General features: G+C 51.8%; 1 protein-coding gene across 2 annotated transcripts in view; it reads left to right on the plus strand.

The window, feature by feature from the left end:
* Window positions 1–21,902, plus strand: part of LRRC56 (leucine rich repeat containing 56) — a 650,173-nt gene that overhangs the window by 351,898 nt on the left and 276,373 nt on the right. The gene's annotated exons all lie outside the window — the stretch shown is intronic.

The following is a 21,902-nucleotide window of genomic DNA, read 5'->3' on the forward strand; positions in this document are numbered from 1 at the left end:
CAGTCGATGATAGTACACATTTTTAAACAGAAGGAATGAATTAACTTAAATTGAGCTGGCACAGAGACATTTTCCCTTAACATAATGGACTATAAATGTTTCTTTATATGCATTCCTCGGAATTCCCCAGAGGTCTTATCAGTTTCGCATCAATTGTGTATATTGCGGGAAATTCATAACATATTTTTTCCTTTAATATGTGATTTTTGTTTTTGTTATTTTTCATAATACCCTTTTCTTTCTATTTCACAATTTATCTATATGTTTTCCAATTATCTTCCTTACTTACTTTTAGGGGAAAATGCCCCTTTTCCAAGATGGTGGTCACTAGCAACAGGATCTCATTATGTATTCTCTAGGTTGTCCTTTCTATGTTTTCAGGACCCGGGTGTACTTATTTATGGCAGCCCTTACTTCATTTCTATTACACAGGAGAAGCAGCCATCTTTTGGAGTGCACCCAGCCAACTTCACTCAGCTCTCCTTTCAAGCAGTTTTGACTGCTGTCCGGAAAGGTCTTGCATTAATCATCTGAAGGCCCTTTTACATTCTAGAAGCATCCCACTTTGACCTGACCACATTACCAGGTATGTGCTCCTATGATAGGGCCTTCATTCCTACATATGGTCTTTACGGACAAATGTATTAGTTTATATTACTTTCTGACACCTCACGTTAGATCACCTGAACCCATCCGAACTACACTGGCAATTGTTGATGCCTTTGGGAGTCTCTAAAATCCTTGCACAGATAATTTTGAGACTACTGAGACTGACTTAAACCCCTTCAGTATGCCCCCTCCATTTTTTCCCCACATTTTGGCTGCTGTCTTATGTATTTTGAATCTATATGTGTAGCTGAATTTTTACCATTGTTGCTTTCTCGCCGTAGCGGAGCACCCCGACTCCTGTCCAGTCATACGGGCGGGAGCTCTCGCACCGCAATGCCCTCACCTTCGGGGTAGCGGGGGTCCGGCGCCAAGGTCTCCATGCTGATTATGTTTGGGGCAGCCCCCAGGTGGTTCGCTTCAATACGCGGATGGCTGGTCTTCTTTGCGCTCGTTCTTCCCTCCCGGAGGTATTTTAACTTGGGATGCATTAGCAACCTTTTCTCCCACTCAGATCACTTCATAGTTTCTGTCAAGCTATTTGCCAGTCGATGATATTACACATTTTTTTTGTTTGTTGGTGATATTACACATTTTTAAACAGAAGGAATGAATTAACTTAATTTGAGCTGGCACAGAGACATTTTCCCTTAACGTAATGGACTGTAAATGTTTCTTTATATGCATTCCTGGGAATTCCCCAGAGGTCTTATCAGTTTCGCATCAATTGTGTATATTGCGGAAATTCATAACATATTTTTTCCTTTAATATTTAATTTTTGTTTTTGTTATTTTTCATAATACCCTTTTCTTTCTATTTCACAATTTATGTATATGTTTTCCAATTATCTTCCTTACTTACTTTTAAGGGAAAATGCCCCTTTTCCAAGATGGTGGTCACTAGCAACAGGATCTCATTATGTATTCTCTAGGTTGTCCTTTCTATGTTTTCAGGACCCGGGTGTCCTTATTTATGGCAGCCCTTACTTCATTTCTATTACACAGGAGAAGCAGCCATCTTTTGGAGTGCACCCAGCCAACTTCACTCAGCTCTCCTTTCGAGCAGTTTTGACTGCTGTCCAGGAAGATCTTGCATTAATCATCTGGAGGCCCTTTTACATTCTAGAAGCATCCCACTTTGCCCTGACCACATTACCAGGTATGTGTTCCTATGATAGGGCCTTCATTCCTACATATGGTCTTTACGGACAAATGTATTAGTTTATATTACTTTCTGACACCTCACGTTAGATCACCTGGACCCATCCGAACTACACTGGCAATTGTTGATGCCTTTGGGAGTCTCTAAAATCCATGCACAGGTAATTTTGAGACTACTGAGACTGACTTAAACCCCTTCAGTATGCCCCCCTCCATTTGTTCACCACATTTTGGCTGCTGTTTTATGTATTTTGAATCTATATGTGTAGCTGAATTTTGCCCATTGTTGCTTTCTCGCCGTAGCGGAGCACCCCGACTCCTGTCCAGTCATACGGGCGGGAGCTCTCGCACCGCAATGCCCTCACCTTCGGGGTAGCGGGGGTCCGGCGCCAAGGTCTCCATGCTGATTATGTTTGGGGCAGCCCCCAGGTGGTTCGCTTCAATACGCGGGTGGCTGGTCTTCTTTGCGCTCGTTCTTCCCTCCCGGAGGCGCAACACACAAGCACTGCCAGACAGCCTCCACTGCCGTGCGTGCCCTGTGTCTTGTCTTGCTGCCGCGCAAACCCAAGGCTTCATCGTTCAATCTGCCGTTGTAGGCCCAACCTCCGCAATTCAGCCGGAGCGCACCTCCGGCTGTTGTGGGCCGGTTCAAGCAGCGAGGAAGGGGACCACAAAGAGCTTCAATTTTCGGGTGTGCACATTTGTAGAGCATTACAGGCTCAATGAGTGCAGGATAGTGTCAGGATGTTACTGCGACCGGAGTAGCTCGCTCAGGAAGTGTCCATCTTCGGCCGTGGCTAGCTCCGCCCCCACAGTCACTAACCTTATCCCTTCTTCCTGCTGTAACTTTTTGGAGTATTTTTTTCACCCTGCACTGATTCTGCCATCAGAGGATTCTGTTCTGACTTCTCTTCGGCTTCCACCCTTACCATCAAGATAGTTTTCAACTTTACCTTCTCCATCAGCTATAGCTAGATTTAATACTTGGAGATTTGGAATTGCCTAGTCACTAGTGAGTTTTCCCCATCGTTCTTCATCACCTCCAGCAAAAAGAAGGGGGTCCCCCACGCCATCTCCTTCTAGAAGAGATGTAGATATTTTAACTTGGGATACTTGGGGGATCTCCCCCTCAGATCCCTTCATAGTTTCTGTCAAGCAATTTGCCAGTCGATGATAGTACACATTTTTAAACAGAAGGAATGAATTAAGTTAAATTGAGCTGGCACAGAGACATTTTCCCTTAACGTAATGGACTATAAATGTTTCTTTATATGCATTCCTCGGAATTCCCCAGAGGTCTTATCAGTTTCGCATCAATTGTGTATATTGCGGGAAATTCATAACATATTTTTTCCTATAATATGTGATTTTTGTTTTTGTTATTTTTCATAATACTCTTTTCTTTCTATTTCACAATTTATCTATATGTTTTCCAATTATCTTCCTTGTTTACTTTTAGAGGAAAATGCCCCTTTTCCAAGATGGTGGTCACTAGCAACAGGATCTCATTATGTATTCTCTAGGTTGTCCTTTCTATGTTTTCAGGACCCGGGGGTCCTTATTTATGGCAGCCCTTACTTCATTTCTATTACACAGGAGAAGCAGCCATCTTTTGGAGTGCACCCAGCCAACTTCACTCAGCTCTCCTTTCAAGCAGTTTTGACTGCTGTCCAGGAAGATCTTGCATTAATCATCTGAAGGCCCTTTTACATTCTAGAAGCATCCCACTTTGCCCTGACCACATTACCAGGTATGTGTTCCTATGATAGGGCCTTCATTCCTACATATGGTCTTTACGGACAAATGTATTAGTTTATATTACTTTCTGACACCTCACGTTAGATCACCTGGACCCATCCGAACTACACTGGCAATTATTGATGCCTTTTGGAGTCTCTAAAATCCATGCACAGGTAATTTTGAGACTACTGAGACTGACTTAAACCCCTTCAGTATGCCCCCCCTCCATTTGTTCACCACATTTTGGCTGCTGTCTTATGTATTTTGAATCTATATGTGTAGCTGAATTTTGCCCATTGTTGCTTTCTGCAATGATTGATTACTGCCTAGTGAGTATACACTCTTTGTATACTTTGCCACTGGATTCAAGCAAGCCCGGCTGAAGACGGCTGCAATGCCAGAAACCGGTTTTGGGAAGCTTGTTTCCGGTCCAGGGAAGGCATGGTTTGGCAGTTCGGGCTGGACTGTTCCCATGAGGCACAGGGTCAGACTGATTTGCATATGGCCATGTCTGAACTGGGGTGGCAGAGTGGGCTAAAGAATGGTGATGGATTAAACCCAGATCAGTTGACTGGGGGTGAGTGCTTGTATTGCCAACGCTCCGTCCATCATTTCCTTTAGTTTTGCTTTGTTCGCCATAAGTTGACAGGGTATGCTCAGACGTGAGTCCCTTGCTCACTTTGCCACTGGATTCAAGCAAGCCCAGCTGAAGACAGCTGCAATGCCAGAAACCGGTCCTGGGAAGTTTGTTTCCGGTCCAGGGAAGGCATAGCTTGGCAGTTCGGGCTGGACTGTTCCCATGAGGCACAGGGTCAGACTGATTTGCATATGGCCATGTCTGAACTGGGGTGGCGGGGTGGCAGAGTGGGCTAAAGAATGGTGATGGATTAAACCCAGATCAGTTGACTGGGGGTGAGTGCTTGTATTGTCAACGCTCCCTCCATCATTTCCCTTAGTTTTGCTTTGTTCGCCATAAGTTGGCAGGGTATGCTCAGACGTGAGTCCCTTGCTCACTTTGCCACTGGATTCAAGCAAGCCCGGCTGAAGACGGCTGCAATGCCAGAAACTGGTCCTGGGAAGCTTGTTTCCGGTCCAGGGAAGGCATGCCTTGGCAGGTCGGGCTGGACTGTTTCCATGAGGCACAGGGTCAGAGTGATTTGCATATGGCCATGTCTGAACTGGGGTGGCAAAGTGGGCTAAAGAATGGTGATGGATTAAACCCAGATCAGTTGACTGGGGGTGAGTGCTTGTATTGTCAATGCTCCGTCCATCATTTCCTTTAGTTTTGCTTTGTTCGCCATAAGTTGGCAGGGTATGCTCAGACGTGAGTCCCTTGCTCACTTTGCCACTGGATTCAAGCAAGCCCGGCTGAAGACGGCTGCAATGCCAGAAACCGGTCCTGGGAAGCTTGTTTCCGGTCCAGGGAAGGCATGGCTTGGCAGTTCGGGCTGGACTGTTCCCATGAGCCACAGGGTCAAACTGATTTGCATATGGCCATGTCTAAACTGGGGTGGCAGAGTGGGCTAAAGAATTGTGATGGATCAAACCCAGATCCTTTGACTGGGTGTGAGTGTTTGATTGGTTCAGATGCTCCGTCCATCATCACCCCCTTTTGTACCGCTTTGGCCACCATAAGTGTGGCAGGGTATGCTCAGACGTGAGTCCCTTGCTCATTTTGCCACTGGATTCAAGCAAGCCGGGCTGAAGACGGCTGCAATGCCAGAAACCGGTCCTCGGAAGCTTGTTTCCGGTCCAGGGAAGGCATGGCTTGACAGTTCGGGCTGGACTGTTCCCATGAGGCACAGGGTCAGCCTGATTTGCATATAGCCATGTCTGAACTGGGGTGGCAGAGTGGGCTAAAGAACGGTGATGGATCAAACCCAGATCCTTTGACTTGAGTGTTTGATTGGTTCAGATGCTCCGTCCATCACCACCCCCTTTTGTACCATTCCAAATTAAACAAGCATTGGAAATGCAATAGGGCTCGCATTAGGAAAGTTTGAGCTATTGGTCTTATAAATGATTTGTTTTTTATTTATGTGCTATTTTTTCAAATAGTTAAATTATTAGCTTTGTCATTTTCAATGCCAATAGTTATAACTTTCGCAAATGTGACACCTATAGCATTTGTAATGCAACATGTTTTGTATTTACGTGACTTAGGTGTATTGATATTACAAATAACAATGCTTTTAATTTTTTTAAATAATTAATACTTAATTTATTTAATTTGTAATGGCAATAGCTTACATTTTTGTAAATTACTTTTTTGAAGATTATGTTCAGTGTTTTTTATTGTGACGAAAATCCAAGAACAGAAGTGAAATATTAACATCTTTTTGTGATTTGTAATAACGCGTGAAAGCTTGAAAACAGCTTGAAACATTGAAAGAACATATTTGAACCAGTGATGCTGTTGTTGCGCTGAGTGATGCTGTGGTTGCGCTGAGTAATGCTGTGGTTGCGCTGAGTGATGCTGTGGTTGCGCTGAGTGATGCTGGGGTGGCACTGAGTGATAATGTGGTGGTGCTGAGTGGTGCTGTGGTGGTGCTGAGTGGGAGATGGGGAGAGGGAGAAAAAGGAGAGGAGGGAGAGGGTAAAGAGAGGAGAGAGAGGGGGAGAGAGGAGAGAGAGAGGGGGAGAGATGAGAGAGAGAGAGGAGAGAGAGAGGGGGAGAGAAGAGAGGAGAGGGAAGAGAGGGAAAGAGAGAGAGGGAGAGGGAAGTGAGGGAAAGGGAGAGAGGGAAACGGAGAGAGGGTAGAGGGAGAGAGGGAGGGTAAGAAGAGAGGGGGAGGACGAGAGCGAAGGACGGAGGGGAGAGAGAGGGGAGGGGGAGAGAGAGGAGAGCAGGCAGAGGGGGAGATGGGGAGAGGGAGAAAAAGGAGAACAGGGGGAAGGTAAAGAGAGGGAGAGAGGAGAGAGAGAGGGAGAGGGTGAGAGAGGAGAGAGGAGAGAGGAGAGAGTGAGAGGGAAGTGAGGGAAGGGAGAGAGGTAGACGGAGAGAGGGAGAGTGAGAGAGTGAGGGGAGGGAGAGAGAGGGAGGACGAGAGGGAAGGAGGGAGAGGCACATTCCCACTAGAGAGGCCTAGGTCACGGAGCACGTGCATGACCCGGAAGTGAACCAGCGTTGGAACAGCCAATGAAACTCCTCTGCAGCTGACGTCATGCTGACCTGTGACTCACTCATTAGATTCAAGAGCAGTAAACATTGGCTTGGACACTGTTCAACCCGGTCACCCGGAGTCACATCAGAGCATTAACGAGGCGCTGTAAAACATGTTTAATGTGGACATTAGAGCTCGTGCTGGGAACACACATGCACACGGTGGACCTATTGCTATCATTCACACCAGGCAGGGTTTGCTGTCAATAAGCACATTATGTTGCTAACTGACGACATTAACGAGACAGATGACTTGGTGGTGGAAAAACTATCACAGTCAGACCAGCAAGGACATTAAGTGGCTCTACAGCAAACGCAAAGAAAGACAGGGCGAAAACCCATTCTCTGCTGGCAAATCGCGCGGGTGCACAAGTAGGCCAAGTTGGAGCTAATTTGGAAACAGCAGTTGGCACAGTAAAGGCAGAAGGCCTTGAAAAGGGAAGGGCGAGTCATGCACAGAACATAAAATTCAAATGTGCACAGAAGTGAGGGGAGGGTGCTGAGAGGAGTGGAAAAGCCGCCAAGACCTTAAAAATCGGTGTGCTTTGGAAGCTGAGAAATGTTGCACCCGGTGAGCAGGAGGGCCACAAGTAGCGGGCATTGCCACAATCACAGATGAATGACATAGCGACCTAAATGAGCCAGAAAAGGAATGCAAAAAAAAGCTGCCACGTTAAAAAAATAAACGCGAGACACGGCCTGGCGGCCGTGTAAAGTGAAAGCACGGCCTGTCTGGGCAGTGAAAGGGGAGGAGGGAGGAGAAAGGGAGGGTGCTGAGAGGACTGGAAAAGCCACCAAATGTGCACAGAAGTGAGGGGAGGGTGCTGAGAGGACTGGAAAAGCCGCCAAGACCTTTAAAATCGGTGTGCTTTGGAAGCTGAGAAATGTTGCACCCGGTGAGCAGGAGGGCCACAAGTAGCGGGCATTGCCACAATCACAGATGAATGACATAGCGACCTAAATGAGCCAGAAAAGGAGGGGGAAAAAAAAGAATCCATGTTAAAATAAACGCGAGACACGGCCTGGCGGCCGTGTAAAGTGAAAGTACGGCCGGCCTGGGCAGTGAAAGGGGAGGAGGGAGGAGAAATGCGAGTCACGGCAGCAGCAGCCTTTGATGTCCCGGCCGGCCGTGCAGTGAATAATTAGGGGAGGAGAAATGCCAGCTGGGGGAAGCTTGAGATGCCTGTGGGAGGGTGGCTGGTGGCTTTGATGTGCACGCGCTTTTTGCCAATGCGCTTGCGCATTGAGCTTGTTTTTCTCACAGCAACAAATCGCCGAGATGGTTAAGCTCTCGTTAAGCCACAATATAGCTCGCCAGCTATGCGCAAGCGCATTAGTAGGCGAGTCCTAAAAAAGAATAATAAGTAAGTAAACGTGATCAAGAATGGGATTCAAGCCTCACAATAAGTGCATATGGGGCTGTATTTGTGTCCTTAGCATATTGTTTGACCGACCCAGCACAATGGTGCAACTGGATTTACAGCGGAAAAGATGGTGAAGGCCAGAGCAATGGAGGAGGGGCAATTGCAAGTCCTGGGGCTCAAGTTAGTCTTCTTCTTGTAGACTGGCACTGGGGACTCCATCCCAGAGGACCTTTTTTATATAGGAGGGGCCATGGCCTTGTTAGGCCCTAGGGACCCCATCCCCACCCCCCCCAGTGCCACCCCTTTAAATAAATGGGAGGAGGGCTCGCAAGGCCCCCTCAACAGGCTGATTTTGTCCCCAGAGACCCCAACCCCCGGGACCCGGTGTGATTTTTAGGGGAAGTGGGTACATGGCCCTCCCTGGGCCGATTTTGGCCCTGGGGATCAGCTTCCCTGGGGCCCTGTGTGAATTTGCTGGGAGAGGGGGCCCACAGGCCACCATCCTCATGCCGATTTAGGTCCCGGGGGTCCCATTACTGGGGGCCTGACACTTAAAGGTGGGTGCCCTGGGATCCATCCTGCACACCCACAATACTCTTGCGGGGGCCGTGGAAGGGAGCCCCAATGCTCCAGTGGCCCCAGCCGTCTCTCCGTATGCAGCAGGAGCCAGCATTGCTCCCAATCAGAGGGATCGACTTGTAATGCTGCCTTCAGGAAGGGTGCAATATTTTGATCTGCTTACTTGCCCGCTTCAGTGCGGGCAGGTAAACAGATCACAAGTTTGCTCCCAGTGGGCGGAATCATTGTCAAAGCTCCTGCCTGTTGGGAACAGATTTGGTGTTTGCAAGAGCAAACACAGGTTTCCCTGCCTGGTCCGATGTGGGAAGGGAAACCGCTATATCCTGGGGTTGGGCTTCCTGGGACATTGCTTGTGAGCCTGGTCCAGGGGGTTGGGTACCTGGGGCCATTAATAGCTTTTACTTAGTTTCAAGGCCCCAGGGTGTGGGGTCCCAGGCGTTTAGAGGCTTGGGGAGGCAGCCACCCTCCCATTAAAAACACGCCGGGCCAAATGGGTTATGGTCCATGGGGCCAAAAACGGCGTGAGGATGGTGTGACTGGTGTCCCCTCTCCCTTAAAATGCTTCCAGCCATAGGGAGGAGGGATCAATGTTACACACGGTGTGGAGCTGTTCGGCATTGCAACCGTTTTAGTGCCGAATTTGCTTGTGCCTCCATGAGGTGCTCTCATGGGATCTCCCGCTCAACCCTCGCCTTTTCTTGCTTCATTCCTCAGAAGATATAGGGGGGAATAGGTATAAGCAGCACCTCTTGTTTTTAGCACTCGTGGTGGCCAAGAGAGATATAGCACAAATGTGGAAGGCAACATCGCCCCGAACCTGGGCTAATGGAAAACTGAATTAGACAAATGTATAGGGGCAGAGATTGCTGTATTTGATGCCCTCGGATGCTCCGCTAAACACCGTAAAATATGGACTAGATGGGCAGATTATCGTGGTATAGACCTTCCCCCCTTGCCCGAGCAGGACCCCTGAAACTGTTTCGGTTTATATGTATATATTGGTATACCCTTAATGAGTCCATGAATATGTATCTGTATATATTCGAAGTGGCACACCATGACGCTTGCACCGCCTGTATCGATGTGGGGACTGAAACCTGTCTGTAAGTTGTTCGTTTATGTTACCTACATGTTTGGTAGGTGTTTGTATATATTAGAAATGTGGTTATTGATAAAAACTAAAAGTACATCTCTTTGGTCATGGTGGGGCTGCGACCCCTACATATTGCAAAATAACCTAATAAATGTTGTTATTAAAAAAAAATGCCTCTGCCCCCAAGGGATGGGGTCTCCAGGGCCAAAATTGGCCCACGGAGGGGGGCCTCATGCCCCCGACACCCACAAAACCATCTGGGGCCTTAGGGAGGTTTTCTGAGGCAAAATCGACCCGGGGGAGAACATGCCCCCTCCTCCTCAAAATTACGCTGGTAATGGGTTCCCAAGGGGGCCAAAATCAGCCTGGGAAGTGGGTCTGTGTGCCCCCTCCCCCTCAGAATAATACTGGGCCCCATAGGATGGGTTCACAGGGGCCAAAATTGCGTGCCCACCCAACCTCCTCCAACTCACTCTAGGTCCCTGGGTCAAAATTGGCCTTGGGAGGTTTGCCACACATGCCCCTCCCCACAAAAAATAAACCCTTTTTCCCCCTCCCCAGGTCCCGTCACCCTCCTTTTTGTTTTTATTTTGCCTCTGATTGGCTGATCCTCTGTGAATTTGAGGCAACATTCAGTATCCCTACCCTGCCCCCTTATGTTTCTTTTTATTTTTTAAGTTTTTTAGGACTCATGACTGAGTCCCAAGTGCTCAGATGGCGCTGCCACCACTTCCTGGATTCAGGGATTCGCAGAGGCTCCGCGTGCCTAGATATACAAAGTTTTGAGCATTAATTGCTAAAAAACTGCCAATTTCTTTTTCCACCAAAACGGGAAAGGCACTCTTTCTGGACCATGATCTAGCTTTTTGTCAAATTTGGTGTAAATCCATTCAGCGGTTTAGGCTATAGCTATGTCTTAAGTTCCTACGGAAAAATGAATGGATGGACCATTTTTTGGGACCCCCATTTTTTCTTGGACCCCGCTTGACAAATCACCCCAAAACTTTCCATGCACACACAAGGCAAAAAAGAGAACTATTTTGGAAAGTTTTGTGGAGATTCCTCAAACAGTGCCACAGTTATTAGCCACACAAAAATGCATTTACTGGGGAAATAGGATCCTAACTATACCTACCTAGTGACGACTGCCGCAGGGTAATATATATATATATGTATCTATATGAAAGCTCCGAGTTACCCACAGGTTAAGGATGCACTCATCCAGCAGCCCTTGCTTCAAACGGGTAAAGACATCTCGGCACCCCAGTCTGCAGCTTCTCATGTCTCGATTAAAAGCCTGACGCGTTTCTGAGCCTACGCTCGTCTTCAGAGGCTCGACTTGAGTTAGACGCTTTGACACTCCCACTATTTAACCGCCCTCAGATGAGCGAACTCGTGTGAGTTGGAACGCACTGCCTTGTGGGACTTGTAGTTCGTGTCTCTTCCCTGTATGGGTGCGTGTTCTGCCATTTCATAGCCCTGGATGGGCCCCGGGATGCAGATGTCCATAGATCCCTTGGCTGCTGCTTCACAACAGGTTCGGCGACTTCCGACCCGTGACCCCCATGGATCTTCCGCGGGGGGGTGCACCCTTCGCGGCTGGGCTGCCGCGTGCAAATGAAAGCTCCGAGTTACCCACAGGTTAAGGATGCACTCATCCAGCAGCCCTTGCTTCAAACGGGTAAAGACATCTCGGCACCCCAGTCTGCAGCTTCTCATGTCTCGATTAAAAGCCTGACGCGTTTCGGAGCCTACGCTCGTCTTCTGAGGCTCGACTTGAGTTAGACGCTTTGACACTCCCACTATTTAACCGCCCTCAGATGAGCGAACTCGTGTGAGTTGGAACGCACTGCCTTGTGGGACTTGTAGTTCGTGTCTCTTCCCTGTATGGGTGCGTGTTCTGCCATTTCATAGCCCTGGATGGGCCCCGGGATGCATATGTCCATAGATCCCTTGGCTGCTGCTTCACAACAGGTTCGGCGACTTCCGACCCGTGACCCCCATTGATCTTCCGCGGGGGGTGCACCCTTCGTGGCTGGGCTGCCGCGTGCAAATGAAAGCACCGAGTTACCCACAGGTTAAGGATGCACTCATCCAGCAGCCCTTGCTTCAAACGGGTAAAGACATCTCGGCACCCCAGTCTGCAGCTTCTCATGTCTCGATTAAAAGCCTGACGCGTTTCTGAGCCTACGCTCGTCTTCAGAGGCTCGACTTGAGTTAGACGCTTTGACACTCCCACTATTTAACCGCCCTCAGATGAGCGAACTCGTGTGAGTTGGAACGCACTGCCTTGTAGGACTTATAGTTCGTGTCTCTTCCCTGTATGGGTGCGTGTTCTGCCATTTCATAGCCCTGGATGGGCCCTGGGATGCAGATGTCCATAGATCCCTTGGCTGCTGCTTCACAACAGGTTCGGCGACTTCCGACCCATGACCCCCATGGATCTTCCGCGGGGGGGTGCACCCTTCGCGGCTGGGCTGCCACGTGCAAATGAAAGCTCCGAGTTACCCACAGGTTAAGGATGCACTCATCCAGCAGCCCTTGCTTCAAACGGGTAAAGACATCTCGGCACCCCAGTCTGCAGCTTCTCATGTCTCGATTAAAAGCCTGACGCGTCTAACTCAAGTCGAGCCTCTGAAGACGAGCGTAGGCTCAGAAACGCGTCAGGCTTTTAATCGAGACATGAGAAGCTGCGGACTGGGGTGCCGAGATGTCTTTACCCGTTTGAAGCAAGGGCTGCTGGATGAGTGCATCCTTAACCTGTGGGTAACTCGGAGCTTTCATTTGCACGCGGAAGCCCAGCCGCGAAGGGTTCCCCCCCCCCCGCGGAAGATCCATGGGGGTCACGGGTCGGAAGTCGCCGAACCTGTTGTGAAGCAGCAGCCAAGGGATCTATGGACATCTGCATCCCGGGGCCCATCCAGGGCTATGAAATGGCAGAACACGCACCCATACAGGGAAGAGACACGAACTACAAGTCCCACAAGGCAGTGCGTTCCAACTCACACGAGTTCGCTCATCTGAGGGCGGTTAAATAGTGGGAGTGTCAAAGCGTCTAACTCAAGTCGAGCCTCTGATGACGAGCGTAGGCTCAGAAACGCGTCAGGCTTTTAATCGAGACATGAGAAGCTGCGGACTGGGGTGCCGAGATGTCTTTACCCGTTTGAAGCAAGGGCTGCTGGATGAGTGCATCCTTAACCTGTGGGTAACTCGGAGCTTTCATTTGCACGCGGCAGCCCAGCCGCGAAGGGTGCACCCCCCCGCGGAAGATCCATGGGGGTCACGGGTCGGAAGTCGCCGAACCTGTTGTGAAGCAGCAGCCAAGGGATCTATGGACATCTGCATCCCGGGGCCCATCCAGGGCTATGAAATGGCAGAACACGCACCCATACAGGGAAGAGACACGAACTACAAGTCCCACAAGGCAGTGCATTCCAACTCACACGAGTTCGCTCATCTGAGGGCGGTTAAATAGTGGGAGTGTCAAAGCGTCTAACTCAAGTCGAGCCTCTGAAGACGAGCGTAGGCTCAGAAACGCGTCAGGCTTTTAATCGAGACATGAGAAGCTGCGGACTGGGGTGCCGAGATGTCTTTACCCGTTTGAAGCAAGGGCTGCTGGATGAGTGCATCCTTAACCTGTGGGTAACTCTGAGCTTTCATTTGCACGCGGCAGCCCAGCCGCGAAGGGTGCACCCCCCCGCGGAAGATCCATGGGGGTCACGGGTCGGAAGTCGCCGAACCTGTTGTGAAGCAGCAGCCAAGGGATCTATGGACATCTGCATCCCGGGGCCCATCCAGGGCTATGAAATGGCAGAACACGCACCCATACAGGGAAGAGACACGAACTACAAGTCCCACAAGGCAGTGCGTTCCAACTCACACGAGTTCGCTCATCTGAGAGCGGTTAAATAGTGGGAGTGTCAAAGCGTCTAACTCAAGTCAAGCCTCTGAAGACGAGCGTAGGCTCAGAAACGCGTCAGGCTTTTAATCGAGACATGAGAAGCTGCGGACTGGGGTGCCGAGATGTCTTTACCCGTTTGAAGCAAGGGCTGCTGGATGAGTGCATCCTTAACCTGTGGGTAACTCGGAGCTTTTATTTGCACGCGGCAGCCCAGCCGCGAAGGGTGCACCCCCCGTGGAAGATCCATGGGGGTCACGGGTCGGAAGTCGCCGAACCTGTTGTGAAGCAGCAGCCAAGGGATCTATGGACATCTACTTCCCGGGGCCCATCCAGGGCTATGAAATGGCAGAACACGCACCCATACAGGGAAGAGACACGAACTACAAGTCCCACAAGGCAGTGCGTTCCAACTCACACGAGTTCGCTCATCTGAGGGCGGTTAAATAGTGGGAGTGTCAAAGCGTCTAACTCAAGTCGAGCCTCTGAAGACGAGCGTAGGCTCAGAAACGCGTCAGGCTTTTAATCGAGACATGAGAAGCTGCGGACTGGGGTGCCGAGATGTCTTTACCCGTTTGAAGCAAGGGCTGCTGGATGAGTGCATCCTTAACCTGTGGGTAACTCGGAGCTTTCATTTGCACGCGGCAGCCCAGCCGCGAAGGGTGCACCCCCCCGCGGAAGATCCATGGGGGTCACGGGTCGGAAGTCGCCGAACCTGTTGTGAAGCAGCAGCCAAGGGATCTATGGACATCTACTTCCCGGGGCCCATCCAGGGCTATGAAATGGCAGAACACGCACCCATACAGGGAAGAGACACGAACTACAAGTCCCACAAGGCAGTGCGTTCCAACTCACACGAGTTCGCTCATCTGAGGGCGGTTAAATAGTGGGAGTGTCAAAGCGTCTAACTCAAGTCGAGCCTCTGAAGACGAGCGTAGGCTCAGAAACGCGTCAGGCTTTTAATCGAGACATGAGAAGCTGCGGACTGGGGTGCCGAGATGTCTTTACCCGTTTGAAGCAAGGGCTGCTGGATGAGTGCATCCTTAACCTGTGGGTAACTCGGAGCTTTCATTTGCACGCGGCAGCCCAGCCGCGAAGGGTGCACCCCCCCCGCGGAAGATCCATGGGGGTCACGGGTCGGAAGTCGCCGAACCTGTTGTGAAGCAGCAGCCAAGGGATCTACGGACATCTGCATCCCGGGGCCCATCCAGGGCTATGAAATGGCAGAACACGCACCCATACAGGGAAGAGACACGAACTACAAGTCCCACAAGGCAGTGCGTTCCAACTCACACGAGTTCGCTCATCTGAGGGCGGTTAAATAGTGGGAGTGTCAAAGCGTCTAACTCAAGTCGAGCCTCTGAAGACGAGCGTAGGCTCAGAAACGCGTCAGGCTTTTAATCGAGACATGAGAAGCTGCGGACTGGGGTGCCGAGATGTCTTTACCCGTTTGAAGCAAGGGCTGCTGGATGAGTGCATCCTTAACCTGTGGGTAACTCGGAGTTTTCATTTGCACGCGGAAGCCCAGCCGCGAAGGGTTCCCCCCCCCCCCCCGCGGAAGATCCATGGGGGTCACGGGTCGGAAGTCGCCGAACCTGTTGTGAAGCAGCAGCCAAGGGATCTATGGACATCTGCATCCCGGGGCCCATCCAGGGCTATGAAATGGCAGAACACGCACCCATACAGGGAAGAGACACGAACTACAAGTCCCACAAGGCAGTGCGTTCCAACTCACACGAGTTCGCTCATCTGAGGGCGGTTAAATAGTGGGAGTGTCAAAGCGTCTAACTCAAGTCGAGCCTCTGAAGACGAGCGTAGGCTCAGAAACGCGTCAGGCTTTTAATCGAGACATGAGAAGCTGCGGACTGGGGTGCCGAGATGTCTTTACCCGTTTGAAGCAAGGGCTGCTGGATGAGTGCATCCTTAACCTGTGGGTAACTCGGAGCTTTCATTTGCACGCGGCAGCCCAGCCGCGAAGGGTGCACCCCCCGCGGAAGATCCATGGGGGTCACGGGTCGGAAGTCGCCGAACCTGTTGTGAAGCAGCAGCCAAGGGATCTATGGACATCTGCATCCCGGGGCCCATCCAGGGCTATGAAATGGCAGAACACGCACCCATACAGGGAAGAGACACGAACTACAAGTCCCACAAGGCAGTGCGTTCCAACTCACACGAGTTCGCTCATCTGAGGGCAGTTAAATAGTGGGAGTGTCAAAGCGTCTAACTCAAGTCGAGCCTCTGAAGACGAGCGTAGGCTCAGAAACGCGTCAGGCTTTTAATCGAGACATGAGAAGCTGCGAACTGGGGTGCCGAGATGTCTTTACCCGTTTGAAGCAAGGGCTGCTGGATGAGTGCATCCTTAACCTGTGGGTAACTCGGAGCTTTCATTTGCACGCGGCAGCCCAGCCGCGAAGGGTGCACCCCCCCCGCGGAAGATCCATGGGGGTCACGGGTCGGAAGTCGCCGAACCTGTTGTGAAGCAGCAGCCAAGGGATCTATGGACATCTGCATCCCGGGGCCCATCCAGGGCTATGAAATGGCAGAACACGCACCCATAAAGGGAAGAGACACGAACTACAAGTCCCACAAGGCAGTGCGTTCCAACTCACACGAGTTCGCTCATCTGGGGGCGGTTAAATAGTGGGAGTGTCAAAGCATCTAACTCAAGTTGAGCCTCTGAAGACGAGCGTAGGCTCAGAAACGCGTCAGGCTTTTAATCGAGACATGAAAAGCTGCGGACTGGGGTGCCGAGATGTCTTTACCCGTTTGAAGCAAGGGCTGCTGGATGCGTGCATCCTTAACCTGTGGGTAACTCGGAGCTTTCATTTGCACGCGGTAGCCCAGCCGCGAAGGGTGCACCCCCCGCGGAACATCCATGGGGGTCACGGGTCGGAAGTCGCCGAACCTGTTGTGAAGCAGCAGCCAAGGGATCTATGGACATCTGCATCCCGGGGCCCATCCAGGGCTATGAAATGGCAGAACACGCACCCATACAGGGAAGAGACACGAACTACAAGTCCCACAAGGCAGTGCGTTCCAACTCACACGAGTTCGCTCATCTGAGGGCGGTTAAATAGTGGGAGTGTCAAAGCGTCTAACTCAAGTCGAGCCTCTGAAGACGAGCGTAGGCTCAGAAACGCGTCAGGCTTTTAATCGAGACATGAGAAGCTGCGGACTGGGGTGCCGAGATGTCTTTACCCGTTTGAAGTAAGGGCTGCTGGAAGAGGGCATCCTTGACCTGTGGGTAACTCGGAGCTTTCATTTGCACGCGGCAGCCCAGCCGCGAAGGGTGCACCCCCCGTGGAAGATCCATGGGGGTCACGGGTCGGAAGTCGCCGAACCTGTTGTGAAGCAGCAGCCAAGGGATCTATGGACATCTGCATCCCGGGGCCCATCCAGGGCTATGAAATGGCAGAACACGCACCCATACAGGGAAGAGATACGAACTACAAGTCCCACAAGGCAGTGCGTTCCAACTCACACGAGTTCGCTCATCTGAGGGCGGTTAAATAGTGGGAGTGTCAAAGCGTCTAACTCAAGTCGAGCCTCTGAAGACGAGCGTAGGCTCAGAAACGCGTCAGGCTTTTAATCGAGACATGAGAAGCTGCGGACTGGGGTGCCGAGATGTCTTTACCCGTTTGAAGCAAGGGCTGCTGGATGAGTGCATCCTTAACCTGTGGGTAACGCGGAGCTTTCATTTGCACGCGGCAGCCCAGCCGCGAAGGCTGCACCCCCCCCAGCGGAAGATCCATGGGGGTCACGGGTCGGAAGTCACCGAACCTGTTGTGAAGCAGCAGCCAAGGGATCTATGGACATCTGCATCCCGGGGCCCATCCAGGGCTATGAAATGGCAGAACACGCACCCATACAGGGAAGAGACACGAACTACAAGTCCCACAAGGTAGTGCGTTCGAACTCACACGAGTTCGCTCATCTGAGGGCAGTTAAATAGTGGGAGTGTCAAAGCATCTAACTCAAGTCGAGCCTCTGAAGACGAGCGTAGGCTCAGAAACGCGTCAGGCTTTTAATCGAGACATGAGAAGCTGCGGACTGGGGTGCCGAGATGTCTTTACCCGTTTGAAGCAAGGGCTGCTGGATGAGTGCATCCTTAACCTGTGGGTAACTCGGAGCTTTCATTTGCACGCGGCAGCCCAGCCGCGAAGGGTGCACCCCCCCGCGTAAGATCCATGGGGGTCACGGGTCGGAAGTCGCCGAACCTGTTGTGAAGCAGCAGCCAAGGGATCTATGGACATCTGCATCCCGGGGCCCATCCAGGGCTATGAAATGGCAGAACACGCACCCATACAGGGAAGAGACACGAACTACAAGTCCCACAAGGCAGTGCGTTCCAACTCACACGAGTTCGCTCATCTGAGGGCGGTTAAATAGTGGGAGTGTCAAAGCGTCTAACTCAAGTCGAGCCTCTGAAGATGAGCATAGGCTCAGAAACGCATCAGGCTTTTAATCGAGACATGAGAAGCTGCGGACTGGGGTGCCGAGATGTCTTTACCCGTTTGAAGCAAGGGCTGCTGGATGAGTGCATCCTTAACCTGTGGGTAACTCGGAGCTTTCATTTGCACGCGGCAGCCCAGCCGCGAAGGGTGCACCCCCCCTGCGGAAGATCCATGGGGGTCACGGGTCGGCAGTCGCCGAACCTGTTGTGAAGCAGCAGCCAGGGATCTATGGACATCTGCATCCCGGGGCCCATCCAGGGCTATGAAATGGCAGAACACGCACCCATACAGGGAAGAGACACGAACTACAAGTCCCACAAGGCAGTGCGTTCCAACTCACACGAGTTCGCTCATCTGAGGGCGGTTAAATAGTGGGAGTGTCAAAGCGTCTAACTCAAGTCGAGCCTCTGAAGACGAGCGTATGCTCAGAAACGCGTCAGGCTTTTAATCGAGACATGAGAAGCTGCGGACTGGGGTGCCGAGATGTCTTTACCCGTTTGAAGCAAGGGCTGCTGGATGAGTGCATCCTTAACCTGTGGGTAACTCGGAGCTTTCATTTGCACGCGGCAGCCCAGCCGCGAAGGGTGCACCCCCCCGCGGAAGATCCATGGGGGTCACAGGTCGGAAGTCGCCGAACCTGTTGTGAAGCAGCAGCCAAGGGATCTATGGACATCTGCATCCCGGGGCCCATCCAGGGCTATGAAACGGCAGAACACGCACCCATACAGGGAAGAGACACGAACTACAAGTCCCACAAGGCAGTGCGTTCCAACTCACACGAGTTCGCTCATCTGAGGGCGGTTAAATAGTGGGAGTGTCAAAGCGTCTAACTCAAGTCGAGCCTCTGAAGACGAGCGTAGGCTCAGAAACGCGTCAGGCTTTTAATCGAGACATGAGAAGCTGCGGACTGGGGTGCCGAGATGTCTTTACCCGTTTGAAGCAAGGGCTGCTGGATGAGTGCATCCTTAACCTGTGGGTAACTCGGAGCTTTCATTTGCACGCGGCAGCCCAGCCGCGAAGGGTGCACCCCCCCGCGGAAGATCCGTGGGGGTCACGGGTCGGAAGTCGCCGAACCTGTTGTGAAGCAGCAGCCAAGGGATCTATTGACATCTGCATCCCGGGGCCCATCCAGGGCTATGAAATCGGAGAACACGCACCCATACAGGGAAGAGACACGAACTACAAGTCCCACAAGGCAGTGCGTTCCAACTCACACGAGTTCGCTCATCTGAGGGCGGTTAAATAGTGGCAGTGTCAAAGCGTCTAACTCAAGTCGAGCCTCTGAAGACGAGCGTAGGCTCAGAAACGCGTCAGGCTTTTAATCGAGACATGAGAAGCTGCGGACTGGGGTGCCGAGATGTCTTTACCCGTTTGAAGCAAGGGCTGCTGGATGAGTGCATCCTTAACCTGTGGGTAACTCGGAGCTTTCATTTGCACGCGGCAGCCCAGCCGCGAAGGGTGCACCCCCCCGCGGAAGATCCATGGGGGTCACGGGTCGGAAGTCGCCGAACCTGTTGTGCAGCAGCAGCCAAGGGATCTATGGACATCTGCATCCCATGGCCCATCCTGGCTATGAAATGGCAGAACACGCACCCATACAGGGAAGAGACACGAACTACAAGTCCCACAAGGCAGTGCGTTCCAACTCACACGAGTTCGCTCATCTGAGGGCGGTTAAATAGTGGGAGTGTCAAAGCGTCTAACTCAAGTCGAGCCTCTGAAGACGAGCGTAGGCTCAGAAACGCGTCAGGCTTTTAATCGAGACATGAGAAGCTGCGGACTGGGGTGCCGAGATGTCTTTACCCGTTTGAAGCAAGGGCTGCTTGATGAGTGCATCCTTAACCTGTGGGTAACTCGGAGCTTTCATTTGCACGCGGCAGCCCAGCCGCGAAGGGTGCACCCCCCGCGGAAGATCCATGGGGGTCACGGGTCAGAAGTCGCCGAACCTGTTGTGAAGCAGCAGCCAAGGGATCTATGGACATCTGCATCCCGGGGCCCATCCAGGGCTATGAAATGGCAGAACACGCACCCATACAGGGAAGAGACACAAACTACAAGTCCCACAAGGCAGTGCGTTCCAACTCACACGAGTTCGCTCATCTGAGGGCGGTTAAATAGTGGGAGTGTCAAAGCATCTAACTCAAGTCGAGCCTCTGAAGACGAGCGTAGGCTCAGAAACGCGTCAGGCTTTTAATCGAGACATGAGAAGCTGCGGACTGGGGTGCCGAGATGTCTTTACCCGTTTGAAGCAAGGGCTGCTGGATGAGTGCATCCTTAACCTGTGGGTAACTCGGAGCTTTCATTTGCACGCGGCAGCCCAGCCACGAAGGGTGCACCCCCCCGCGTAAGATCCATGGGGGTCACGGGTCGGAAGTCGCCGAACCTGTTGTGAAGCAGCAGCCAAGGGATCTATGGACATCTGCATCCCGGGGCCCATCCAGGGCTATGAAATGGCAGAACACGCACCCATACAGGGAAGAGACACGAACTACAAGTCCCACAAGGCAGTGCGTTCCAACTCACACGAGTTCGCTCATCTGAGGGCGGTTAAATAGTGGGAGTGTCAAAGCATCTAACTCAAGTCGAGCCTCTGAAGACGAGCGTAGGCTCAGAAACGCGTCAGGCTTTTAATCGAGACATGAGAAGCTGCGGACTGGGGTGCCGAGATGTCTTTACCCGTTTGAAGCAAGGGCTGCTGGATGCGTGCATCCTTAACCTGTGGTTAACTCGGAGCTTTCATTTGCATGCGGCAGCCCAGCCGCAAAGGGTGCACCCCCCCGCGGAAGATCCATGGGGGTCACGGGTCGGAAGTCGCCGAACCTGTTGTGAAGCAGCAGCCAAGGGATCTATGGACATCTGCATCCCGGGGCCCATCCAGGGCTATGAAATGGCAGAACACGCACCCATACAGGGAAGAGACACGAACTACAAGTCCCACAAGGCAGTGCGTTCCAACTCACACGAGTTCGCTCATCTGAGGGCGGTTAAATAGTGGGAGTGTCAAAGCGTCTAACTCAAGTCGAGCCTCTGAAGACGAGTGTAGGCTCAGAAACGCGTTAGGCTTTTAATCGAGACATGAGAAGCTGCGGACTGGGGTGCCGAGATGTCTTTACCCATTTGAAGCAAGGGCTGCTGGATGAGTGCATCCTTAACCTGTGGGTAACTCGGAGCTTTCATTTGCACGCGGCAGCCCAGCCGCGAAGGGTGCACCCCCCCGCGGAAGATCCATGGGGGTCACGGGTCGGAAGTCGCCGAACCTGTTGTGAAGCAGCAGCCAAGGGATCTATGGACATCTGCATCCCGGGGCCCATCCAGGGCTATGAAATGGCAGAACACGCACCCATACAGGGAAGAGACACGAACTACAAGTCCCACAAGGCAGTGCGTTCCAACTCACACGAGTTCGCTCATCTGAGGGCGGTTAAATAGTGGGAGTGTCAAAGCGTCTAACTCAAGTCGAGCCTCTGAAGATGAGCGTAGGCTCAGAAACGCGTCAGGCTTTTAATCGAGACATGAGAAGCTGCGGACTGGGGTGCCGAGATGTCTTTACCCGTTTGAAGCAAGGGCTGCTGGATGAGTGCATCCTTAACCTGTGGGTAACTCGGAGCTTTCATTTGCACGCGGCAGCCCAGCCGCGAAGGGTGCACCCCCTGCGGAAGATCCATGGGGGTCATGGGTCGGAAGTCGCCGAACCTGTTGTGAAGCAGCAGCCAAGGGATCTATGGACATCTGCATCCCGGGGCCCATCCAGGGCTATGAAATGGCAGAACACGCACCCATACAGGGAAGAGACACGAACTACAAGTCCCACAAGGCAGTGCGTTCCAACTCACACGAGTTCGCT

This window comes from Lissotriton helveticus, chromosome 3_1 (genome assembly GCF_964261635.1).
Source record: "Lissotriton helveticus chromosome 3_1, aLisHel1.1, whole genome shotgun sequence".
In the NCBI taxonomy this organism is placed as follows: Eukaryota; Metazoa; Chordata; class Amphibia; order Caudata; family Salamandridae; genus Lissotriton; species Lissotriton helveticus.